Here is a 12,772-nt window from a genome sequence, read left to right on the forward strand (position 1 = left end):
ATTATACTCCTCCGCCCTTACCTTTCCCTTCTGCATGAACTGATGTGCATTGTTAAATTTACTTATGTTTTCTTCTGTGCCTTTAAGGACTTCATGGAAGATTTCCAAACACAAGGAAGTGTCTTAAAGGGTAGCAGAAATGCACGTTTACTCGTTACTGAATCTTTACAGCACAATTTGTTTCAGCAGACACCCAAAGACATGGCTTCCAGTGAGTGCCCCTGGGAAAGGCACTTCCCTTTGCATGCTCGCGGTGGCACCAGAGCTGATGGCTCAGGAGTTTGGCCCACAGTCAAGATACCTCACAACTGCAGTTTTCGGAGAAGTCCCAACATTACTAAGTGCCACCTAACATGACACACTTTAATACCCTGTTACTTAGCTACCTAAATTCAGCTCTGAACGCCTTGAAAACAGAAAACAAAGAACCAAAAGCGTGCCTTCCACCTTTCTTAGAAGAGACACCAACCCTCTAACTTTCCATTAAAGGGAAAAAAGTACAGGAACAAAAAACACCAGTTCCAGTTCATTAATTTCATACGCACACATGGGCCTGTATAGTCCTCCAGAAAGTTATCCCTTCCAAGGAGTCTCACGCTTATATTCATGCCAGCTATTTCTTTGGACATCAGTGAAGACCATCAGCAGGTCCAGCCCAGCATGGTAAATAATTACAGCCTTGAATGACACAACATTTCACAGATTTAAAAACTACATAAAATCGTATTTCTCTAATTAGCTATTAATCAAGCACCAGCAAGTAAACATTTAAACAGCTGAGACCAGATCCACCTTTCGGAGAATCGCTTCTGCCAGCAATTAATGTTGTAATGCTTTCCTGTCATCTTTTTGTGAGGAGAAAGTACTCGTTGACAACTAAAGAAAGCCTTGTATCTTCATCCTGGACATGTGCAGTATCTAGAGGATTCTGTTTTAGCACAAAATAGGCTCAAAACTCTTCTGTTTTGACCAGGCAACAGAGACACCAGTCTCACCATTGCTGTGAGACGACATGGGACCAGTGGCCGAGATGGCAGGTCTCCTACCTGCCCTGCTGCCCCACGCATTCCTACATACACACTAATTGATTTATGCAAACCTCTAGCTCAGGGGATTTATAGAAGTTCACTGCTCTTAAGGATACCTCAGAGATGGGATAACATCACAGAAGTCACGACACCACCTTACGCAGTGACAGGCTAATCAGAACAACTAGCTTCTTTCACACACGCTATCATTAATTCTCTCTGAGAAAATAAACCTGTAAGTTTGGCTCGCTGGAGGGTTTTAATTAACACCATGCTGCCCAGTTTCTTTCAATTTCACTTTTTGTCAGTTTGTATGAAATTCTCAACTCTGACAGCGCACGTACTGACTTCCCGTGTTTCGTTTCCATCCAGATATTTGTCTTTTTATTTATGAATGAAAGTATCCTTAGGCAGAAGGTGTTGTCCAGATTAGAAGCAGGCTGAGTTTCTCAGCTGGAACTTTTATCCCTGCCCAAGGAAAACAGGCATATTTGGGTCAACAAAAACATTGCAAATTTATGTTGGATTTGTCACTTCAGCTGGAAAAATAAGAGTCATCAGCCTGAAAGTGCTTACATAGTTTCGAACTGAAAATAATAAATTAATTTCAATTAAGAAGAAAAGATTAGAGGCACTTTAATGAAAGGAAGCATTATGCATTGAGTCAAACAATATTTTATCCAGCCTATTCCCTTTTTTGGTCCTTCCGCTAGTGTCATCAACCTCTCCTCAATCCGCTTTTTGTTTGTTTGTTTTTAAGAAACCTTTTCCTCGCAGCTCTCGGGAGCTGACAGGGCAGCGTGCTTTGTTCCCTGCAGCACATCAGCTGCCTCCTGCCTCTCCCAGGCGGATCTGTGCCGACCAGCACTAAGAGTGCTGTGAAGCACAAACCCGAGCGAGACTGGGATTCTCACTGGAGAGAAGACTCTCCCCTTCACCAGTAAGAGCAGGAGCAACCCAACAGGTTGTAAAGGCAGTGCAATACAACACAACGCCGCAGTGCAAGGTGGTTTTTGCCCGTGCCCAGCCTGCCAGGACAGGAGCCTGTGAGCACTCACCCTCCTTAGCCAGGAAGGTTTTGACTCATTACACCCAAGCTAATGTTCCTTAACTGGAAAAAGGTCAGATCCCTCTCGGCCACTGTCACCCAAGGGTCAGGAACTACTTAAACACATAGACGGATCTGAAGCAGTTTAATGGTCTGTAATGACAGACACAGAGACCCTGCAGCTGGATGTCACAAAAATTAGAGTAAGCACTTTACAAGATGTGGGAAGAGAGATCCCTTCGCTGATTCTTCTACTAGAGAGCCAGCTAATTACCCACCAGATGGATGCTAACGCGCTCAGAGGGGCTTGCTGCACTGGAAGGGGGTGTTCAGCACACCCTCCCCAGACACCAGTTAGATGCCGTCCCCTTCTGTGCTTCGTGTTTGGTTTCACACGAGTGCTCAGGCTGAAGATGCCCAGCTCTCAGCCAGGCTGTCGTACAGACTCATTGGCCACCTCAGCAACGCTCTGGAACAGTTCTGCTCTGCGGTTTTAGCTCTTAGCCGTGAGCAACTGGCCAGTCCACCCAGCTGGGCTCTCCGGCTTAACCAGGCCTCCCTCCCGACTGCAGCCCTTCCCATAGCAGCCCCATTCCTCTGCACAACCATAAACTCAGCCTCTCCTTCTGGCACAGACTCCAGACTTGGATACACAACAGAGCAGGACACGCGTTTGAGGAGGTTTGGCCCACAATGAGTCAAGGAGGGGGAGGCCAGGCTGCTGATGTCCATTCACAAGCCTTTTCATCTCTTCAACCATGAGAAAACACGCGGGGCGCTGTCCCAGCACTCCGTACCTCCCTCCCCACCTGGCTGCTGCTCCAGCCGAACGGGTCGGGATTGCCTGCTTGGGAAGAGCTGGGAGATGCACGTCCTCTTTCTACATCATATAACAGCTGCCTCTGAAAGGAAACCAGGCCCATCTCTGAAAATACAGGGACTGCTAAAAACACCCAGAACTGCACAAATAGCTCCTTTAAGGCTTGTGACCCTATGGTAGCCTTCCCCATAAACAGAAGCTGCTACAGAGACTGCAGCACAGCAGATGTGATCGGAGCAGCCATGGTGCAATCACCCGGACAAGAGACAGGAACATCTGCACATCCAGCATGGTTTGCAAAAAGACTTCTTGCAAATCTGACCTGTGTGGCCCTACTCGTTGCATCCCAACAAAGCTTCTTCATAAGGGAGAAAAACAATGTTCATACAAGAAATATCTGTGGGGCTCGTTCTTACCACTTCCCCCCGGCCTCCTCGTAACCAGCCCATTATCTCCCAGCCACTGCTGCCGTGCGAAGCTGCGCTACAAATTTGGCTTGTGGGATTACAAGAGACAGATGTCTGATCACGAAAGAAACCTGATCTTAATAAGCACCTCACCCTCGCACCAAGACAGGGTTTGGACTGGCAAATTTTGTCCTGTTAAACTGAGCAACATCACAAATTACAGTGTGCAAACATTAATCGAGACCACACCCTGAAAGAGCGAAGGGAATTGATGTGCAGCAGCATGACAGAGCCGGACAGTGAAAACAGGACAAGTATTTCTATCACATGAAAGCTACAAATCAGAGTTTAACTTGCCTAACCAGCTCCCCTACATCACATGGAGCACACAAATCCTGGTGCTTCCTGGGTTGCCAGCATGCATTGTGTGTCTCGGATGGAGCCAGGCAAAACCCTTGTGAACTTGCTCTTGCTGTGTGAGCACAGACCTAAGGGGTCAATTCACGGGGATAATTTGCAGATGGCAGGCTTGAAAACTGGACTGCTGGAATTAAATTTGCTTCACCAGAATCCACAGATCAAATTCAGATCCTTGTGCACAGCCTACACAGACCCAAGAAATTCAGTGGAATTGCTGGAGATTCAGGACACAGTTTGACTGAAGACAATAAATATTACTATTCCTGGAAGTTGCAGGTTTTCTTGGAATTCCACACAAAATCTGACCTTGCCAACAGGTGTCCTGGGGCACAGGGGGCAGCTTTTCCATGCTAGTTCTACTACCATGATCTCTCTCCTATAGCTCCAGTACAATACTGTAGACAGAGGCAGATAATAACCGTAGCGCAGGACAAAGGAAATCACTCCAGCCACACCTCATCTTCCATACCTGGAGACCCCCCTTTAGCCAGGCATTGCAGGCTGAACAGAGCTTAAACACCACTAACCCAGGTACCAGTCTGACTCGATGGCTCCTGCTATACTATTGACCCAGAACTAAACCAGTCATCCCATTTCCTTTTAAAGGGTTCTCAAATGCCACTTGGCCATGCCACTTCACACCGGAGAACTCTGAAGCAGATTAATTACACGGGTAAATGTTTGACTGAAAATTACCCTTGAGTAACGTAGACTGCCAGAGGTTACCTCCCTCCCAGTACAGAAGGCCTGATTTGGGACTCTGGGGCAGCTCCCCTTTAAAGGCAGTATAATTCTACAAGTACAGAAGGCCTGGAAATAGAGAGAAAATAAACTTATTTTTGGCACCCAGGCCAGATTCATTTTGCTAGCAGCCCCCCTCTGACACTGATGCAGCCCAAATGTGGCTGCCGAGCCTGTTAGAGCCTTGGCTAGCTCAGATGTGGGCAGGAGGAGGGAAGCACCAGCAGTATTCTCCATTGGCAAAAACAGCCCAGAGGCACGGCTCGGCAAGAATTTTAAGTAGCTAAAATGCTAAGCATCGGAGCGAGATTCTGTCCCAAAACTTCCTGTGGGTTACATTTGCACCTCAGTTTCTCTACCTGTAAAATAATAATTACCCAACACACCAGTTCTTGTAGGACTTAATTAGCACTTGTCAACCTCTTAGAGCTCCTCAAGGGAAGAGGAGCTGTGCACCACAAAGTACTAATTAATGGAAGAATCCTTTGGAACAAAGTATACAGCTCTGTTGTTGTCAGATCTAATAGAGTCATAAAAAAACAGGGCTGGAAGGGATATCAAGAGGTAACCTAGGCTGTTCCCCTGCCCTGAGGCATGATCGAGTATATCTAAATCACTCCTGATAGATGAATACCCCTAAATCTTGCGATGCTCAAACTGGGGATTAAAATAGATAAAGCTGGACTCATGTTACATGTGCATTGCACTCCATGGCTGGCTGAAGGCAGATAAATTTTCCCTCACGTGTGGCACATGAGGCCTCTCTTAAGTGCTCTCCGCACTGGCCTGAAAGAGGCCATACTGCACCTGCCGTGGAAACGCACTGCGAGACCTACCGAGCTTTCTGCCTTGCTGTTATCACAGCTCATGCAACACAGAGCCCCACTGTAGCATACGATCCCCAGATCTCAAAACCTCAATTAATGAGATGCACAAAATGGGGGAAAAAAAGATAGAGAGACATCCAAATCAGGAATGGAGCACAGAGGTGTTGAAGGACCTGCTCACAGTTATGCAGGGCTTTGGCAAGAGCCAGAAACTCAGCACAGATCACCCAAGTCTTGCAATTAAGCCCTGTGTCAGACTTCTCCTCTGTAATACCCTCAAATCATTTTAATTGTGTTTTTCCCCCACTTCTCTTCATCCTTTCCAACCCCAAGAGTCCATCTAAAGTACAGTTTGGCCTGGCAAATAATTCGGATGGGGCTACTGAAGTACTGAACACACTTAAAAATAAAAAAAAAAAAACTTTTTTTTTTTTTAACTGAAGTTAAGCGGGTCAGACCTAGAACATTAGCTAAATGAAGATTTTTTAGGATTTTTTTTTAAATGCTTTTTAATTGTAAAAACGTGTTGTTTCAAGCAGTCTTTCCAAGACATACATGCAGCGTACAGTAGGAGATACCTTTTATTTGATTAACTTCATACAGGAAAGCTTTTGAAACTTATACGTTCTTCATCAGGCTAGTGGATGAAAGCTAAGCCAGACAACTGATACAGCATTTCAGAAGTTTATTAAATTAACCAATTAAACTGAGGCAGTATACAATATACAGAGGCCAAGGCAAACAATAGAAGGTGGAACACACTCCTGGGGCTGAGGCGATAGTGTTGTGTCAGCATTTCCATTATGAAGCTGCTTCAGAGTTATTGTGGGAGGTGTGCAATAAAAAAAAAAAAAAAAAAAAAAAGCTTAAACCACTGAATTCAGTCATTCTAAGGGATTCCCAAACATGCCCAGACGGATGGAAGAGCAAGATGCAAACCAGTTTTTCACTAATTTTGTCACTTGAATTAGAGAGCAGGCTTGGCCTGGAGAAAGATGTTGGCACGTCACACAGGAAACAAAGCACTGCTGGTTCTCCAGATCTGCACAGTGCCCAACATAAGGGAGCCCTGTTCTCGACTGCCTGAAAATACAACCCTAATGAACACGATTAATCAAGTACAGCACGTTTGCGTGGGCTGACACACAAAGCTTACTCAGTAACAGAAGGTCTTTGCAGTACGACCGTCATCTTGTGTAGCATCTTACTGTCAGCCGCAGAGTCCCCACGCAGCGATGCAATACAAAGAGCGTAAGCCAAATCACAAACACAGCCAAGCTCTGTTTGTATCAGAGATGAACCAGAGATGTTTTCCCAACTTGAAGATCTGTCACCTCTTTAGACACTGTGCGAGAACCAAAGTGACTACGTTTCACATCAGGGAGAGCTGAGCATGGACTGAACTCCCCCAGAATTTTGGGTGCCCAGCATCAGGTTCAGATGCCAGCTTTGGAGGATGCTTCTTCCTAGTCTAAACCATGGGGATTCCTTGGGTAAGAGATTTGCTGGTTTCACGTTACATTTTGCAGCACGTGGAAACCTTTTCACACAGCCCCAGAACAACTCACTGAAGGAGGAAAAAAAAAAAAAGACCAATAATGGAAACACTGACACAACATTTACTGTAACAGCATGATCAGCAGCAACTATAATTCTCCTTCAAAAAGTTACACCCACGCTGCTTTCTTTGGCCTCTATACCTTGTATATTGCCTTGGTCTAACTGGTTAATTTAATAAGCTTCAGAAATATTTAGTTGCCTAGCTCAAAAAGAAAAAAAAGTTGGATGTGACTTAAAACCGGGTAGCCTGGTTTGCAACCATGAGTTGTTCCTGCTATGGCATCTCCATGGTTCAGTGCAGCATCCCAGCTCTGCTCCGCTCCACGGGCGGTTCTGCCATGCTCCATTTCCTTTCTGGAAACCAAACAAAGCCAGCTCAGCTCCCAGCAACACAGCGCAGCCACGCCGCTCTGGGGAGGCGAGCGGCTCGACAAACAAAGGTTAAATTGAATTAGCAGGACCCACTTTGGCGTTCCAGTTCTGCGACAGAATTTAAGAGCGGCTGGGGAGCAGTGGGAAGGGACGGGGGGTGCTTTTAGAAGAGGCAGGACTCCGTGGTGGGTAGGGACCTGCCTGGGACTCAGGAGACCCACTGCTATTTCTGCCTTTGCCAGTGACCTGCCACATGGCCCTGAAGAAGTCACTTCACTCCATGTGTTTTTCTTTCCCCTCTTGCCCTTTCTCTGCTTTGATTCTAAAGTTTTCCAAGCGATTGCATCATCCTGTTTGTACAAAATACGTATTTGCATGATGTCTAGCACAACAAGACCCTGGATCACAGCTGGGACTTCTAGATGCAAGAGTTATAAAGAGAAGTATTAGCAAATTCTATGTTTTTAAATGCCCATTATGTGTAGTTTGTAACCAACATCTCTTCTTTAAAAATTCTACTGTGTTGTTTTGCCAGACAGCACAGAATAGGGGAAGGTCCCAAGTGGACGATGTTGGCTGATGCTGTTCCTTGGGGGCAGAACCTGAAGGGTATGTGGGAGACAGAAAAAGGGATGGACTATTTTGTAGGCTAATAGTGAAAATCTAGAACAGCTGATTTGCAAAACTGACAAGAATTTACAAAGTTGTAAATCTCTGACAACCTGGTAAAGACATTTTTTCTATCCTGAGCTTCAGTTTCATTTGATCTCTTCTAGGATGCTGGTGCCTTCAGATCTGAATTCACTGATTCATTGATGTGGACACACAACTCTGTCCTAATCTAATCAAAGACTGTGATCCAAAAAAAAAGTCTTTTCATTCATTCCCAAAGTTAACATTATTTCTACCCCACTGCACTTCCCTCCACACTCACCTCCAAAATCACTGAAGATCAAACAAAGAGACAGAGGAGAACAACTAAGACAAGCAGTGACCCATCTTCCACAGCCCAGGTTTGCAGCTAACAAATGTCTAACCAGAAAGCTGCAAGGGAGGCATCCAAGCCAGCAACATCAACAGGGGCTGAGCTGGGGCCTCGAGTTCTGGCAGTAGCAGTGGCCGTGCCCCAAGAGCAATACTTAGGAGGAGTAAGGCCAACAGCAGCCCCCTGAGCTGTCCAACAGCCAGGATCCCCATCTCTCACCAGAGAGGGTCAAGCAGCACCCAGAAGTCTGGATTTGCAATCTAGAGGGAGGAAAACCAGCTATAACCTCAATCCAAAGAGCACCACAGATCTCCTAAAAACAGAGCAGGGCGAACAGGACTGGCAGCACTCCCTGTTCAACAACAAAAGAAATAACATCAGAGTAGATGCTGCTTTCCTACACCTGTTACCAAAGCTTGGATTTTTGATATTTGTCTTGTGAACTGAACATGCAAACTGGGTTCAAATGAGGCCATCTCACACAGTCTGGGAAACAATAATGAATATGCAGGTTATCATCATCAATCTTGTAATTCCTGCAGGTCTTGAAGGCTTCTCCTGCAAAGCATCCACCCAGACAGGGCCAAGAATCCTAGCAAAGTGCCAGAACTAATCCAAGGAGTGAGATGAGCAAGTGCAAAGCAATTTTTCCAAGAGTTCATTAAGCAAGTGACAGACTTGGGCTTCATTAATTTTCACCTGCTGTGCTACACCCCCACCCTTGCTTCCTCAGGGCGTCCTGCAATGAAGCACGAATCCCATGCTTCAGCCATGACCATCGGTACTGACTGGCTTACACAGAACTCAGTGGGGATCCTGCCCCGAGTTGTGCCAGGCTGGAGAGTTAGGTTCTTGCCAGCCAAAGGTGTCACATTCCCTGCATGAGTGTCACAGCACAGCTGCTGCATTAAGGGCACCTGCTGTGCAAGACTGGGAATGGTAACACATAGGATTGTGCAACACACAGGTACTCCAGCTGTCAGGAATAAAACCCTTCACACAGACCACTCCTCCCCTACATGCTCTGGCTGAAGTTAAATGTTCTCTTCTTCATCCCTCTTCATTTTTTATTTATTTGTGTGTGTGTCTGTGCATTTTTTCGTTTGTTTTCTTTTTGTTTGTTTTTGCTATTTTGACTTCTAATTAAAAAAAAAAAAAAAAAATTCAAGGATCTCTCCTTTTAAACAAAGAAGAAAAGAGGCCGGAGTGCATGAAACACCCTCTCCCTTTAATGATCTGCAGCACAGCCAGCTGGGACAAAGTTGGCTATGATGTCAGATTGCTGGTGCTTTAACACAACAGGGCTGTTTCCCCCAAGTATTTCTCTAACTAAGCAGAACTCAAAGGTTTCCTTCTCCAGGAAGCACCTGAGAAGAAATGACTCACCCACCGTGTTGGCAACTGGTGCAGATCTTTAAGCCCTAATGCCAAGCCTGCTTATGTTGTTGAAGTACTGAGAGGTGAATTTTTCTTCTGTGACTTCCAAAACAGTTTGTCCACCTATGTTCTGCATTAAAATTAGCCCTCCCCTTGCTCTCCTCAATGGGGATGAGTTGGGGTAAAACATATTTGTAAGACCAGCCACGAAGTCATTTTTTCAAGCTCATGAAACATTCAAATGCATCTCTCTCTAATCAAATTTTTTTTTTTTTTTTTTCCCCTGCCTGACTTCCTTTAAAAATAACGTATATATGATCATGGTATGCATAAGCATGCATCTCTAATAACTTTTGAATGAGCTGGTTGCTTTCAGCTCAATTTGATAGAGAGACACGAATTTCAGAGCTGTCACGTTGCTACAAGTTTTGTGAAAAAAGGCAGCGGGATAGTAGAGAGCTGCAGAGGCTGGAAAGCTGCAGCATGAGTACACCCAGTGTTAGAAACCAGAAAATGCCATTGTAAAGGCACCAACATAGGGATTGGCCTCAATAGGAGGTTACAGTTGACCAAGAAGAGATGGAAAGCCACAGTACGCCAAGTGCTACCTGAGTATTTATTTTAAAGGACATCATAACAAAAGTCACCAGTTAAAAAAAATGAATGGCCTTCAAGAGACAGCACTTAGAAGAGCACGCAAGACAGCTAAATACTTCCAAGGAAGTCTGTAGGGAAGAGTACATTTTAACTAAATCCTGGATTGGACACTCCTATTGCACCCACATAATCATTCATTTCATAAGACTGACTTCTAACATAGCCCATGGTAAGCCCCAGATAATACAAATCCACTCTTTATTGCCTCAGTAGTGCCATTTAAAATCAATAGGATTACTCATAGCGGTAAAGTTAAGCACGTGTGAAAGTGTTTGCAAGACTGAGGCCTAAGGCCTGGTCTAGGCACAGCTTTTGTACTTGAAGAACTGGTTCACTTAAAGGTTTGTTTTGTTTTTGGTTTTATTTTTAAAGAAAACAACAGAATAATTAAAGCCATACAAGCACTTTAAAGTGGACACGTTTTTATTGCTATAACGGGAACTTCCAACAGCACAGCCTTGCCCAGGTCAGCTGCACCGCTCTAACCACACTCGTGCTCTAGGCAGTTGTGTCAGTACCTCCAAGAGCAGCCCCGAGCTGTGTGCCTCGAGCAGCTCGACAAGGAGACGCCAGCCCATTACTTCTACTCAAGTCTCTCCAGGTAATTCATCCATGGAAGGCACCCAATGGGATGAACAATGCGGGCAATCCCAGGTTATAAGAACATTTGGTCTGAAGTATATCAAGAAGTGGGATTTTTCTCCCACAATTCTTCTATGTGTGTAGTACACACGTGTCTGTCCAGCAAGAGAGAGGAAAAAAAATAGAGCCCAGAATTTCACGTGTTCAGAACTGAAGGTGAAAGAAGAGCAAGGTTATCTTGTAAGAAGATGATAACAAGGAGCGTCGTTCTAAGGAAGGCATTCAAAGCTTCAGTAGGATGCTAGGAGGAGGGGAGTGGAACAGTAGACTCACATATTCAGATTGCTAAGAGGTTAAAAAAATTGTCACACTTTCAAAGAAAAAGAAAGAGACAAAAGACATTAAGAGTAAACAGGAAATCTGGGAAATCTATTTCATTCAAAGTAGCAAACATCTGGAGTAAATTGTCAAGAACTTAAGACCATCAAAGTGAAGTATTAATGAGGTTAAGAGGCAGCTAGACTGGAGGAGGAGACTGACAAATACAATGACAAAGGAGAGAGGTGGAGCCAAGATAAACCTGGAGGCAAGGGGCTCATTAGCCTAAGGGGTTTTGTTTTTCTCTCTGCCCAGTACTTCCTTATCTTCTCATTGCTCTAAGCTTAAAATAACTTCTACTGCTTTTCGGTTTATGGAAACAAAACAGTACATTTTTTTTCTTAGTAATTCTGCACTGGAATCTGTGACATGGTATTCCATTGCTGAGCCTCCATATTTCTAAGTTTAACCCAGCAAAGCACAAGGAAACTGAATGTTCACTTCTCCCTCCACCAAGCAGAGCTTTCTGAAGCCCAGAGTCCTTGTTCCTCGCTCTCACCCTCCAAATTAGGAGCTACTCTTAATTTTGTTTCAGAAAAGAAGAAAAATCTGACCCCTTTAATCAAAAGAATTTAGAAAATATCTCCATGGATTTAAAAGCTGTCTTTTTTAAAATACTTGTTTGTTTTAAAGTAATTCAAAAGAGGCTAAACAACACCTTTAAAGATGACAAAAAAGCAGTAGGCATAAGTGAATAAGGAGTCTAAGAAGGAAATACTTAGTATGACTTATCCCTTAATATCCAGATCCTTCTCTAGAAGGGATAATCAGAAAGCTATGTTGGCCTTTAGTCAAAAGAGGAGAACGGTCTTCCATCTCTGCCTGGACTGTTATTAACTATATTGGTTACATTCACAGTCATTAACATCCTTTAAAATATGATCTTGGGATTTCATTTTCCACCTCCCATTATTGAGCAATGGAACATTCATAAAACAGTAAATGGAAACAAGTCAGAAGAAAAAGAAAAGAAAGCCTCCAAGTTCCCATCTCTGCCAGTTAAACTAAATTGAAGATTCAACATGAAATTGATTCAGGAGTGGCAGTATATATGCACACACATTAAAAAGTACACTGGGGGAAGATACAGAATAATAAAACATGCACTTGCCTGTCCTCAGCTGTAATAGCCACAGGCAAACTTCAGCCAAGGCTGACAGAGCAGGAGAGGTTTCAAAGACAGGAAGCTCCTGTGGGTTTCACAGGATAGACAGCTGGGCAAAGGATGAAGATGCTCTTAAAAAACCCACTGTACTGAAGTGTTTACTAGACATGAGAGAATCCACAGCAGCCTGTTACTTGTCTAATAGCACAGGGGCCATTCACACTGTTGACAACCAAGCACCCATAACTGAGGGGTCAAAGTTTTACTGGGAAGATTTGCTCTTCTTTTTGCACAAGGTAGATGAAGCTTTGCTTCAACCTCCACACCTTCTCTGTTAGATTGTCCCAAATTCCTGTCTGCACCTCTCTGGCCTGAGAAGAGCCAAAATGGCTGCTGTGGGGCCACCCCAATGGCTGATCAGCATTCACACGCAGAGCCCCACAACACTGGGCTTTTATTTTTAAC

Source organism: Aythya marila (assembly GCF_965140915.1).
Source record: "Aythya marila genome assembly, chromosome: 20".
NCBI classification, from domain to species: Eukaryota; Metazoa; Chordata; class Aves; order Anseriformes; family Anatidae; genus Aythya; species Aythya marila.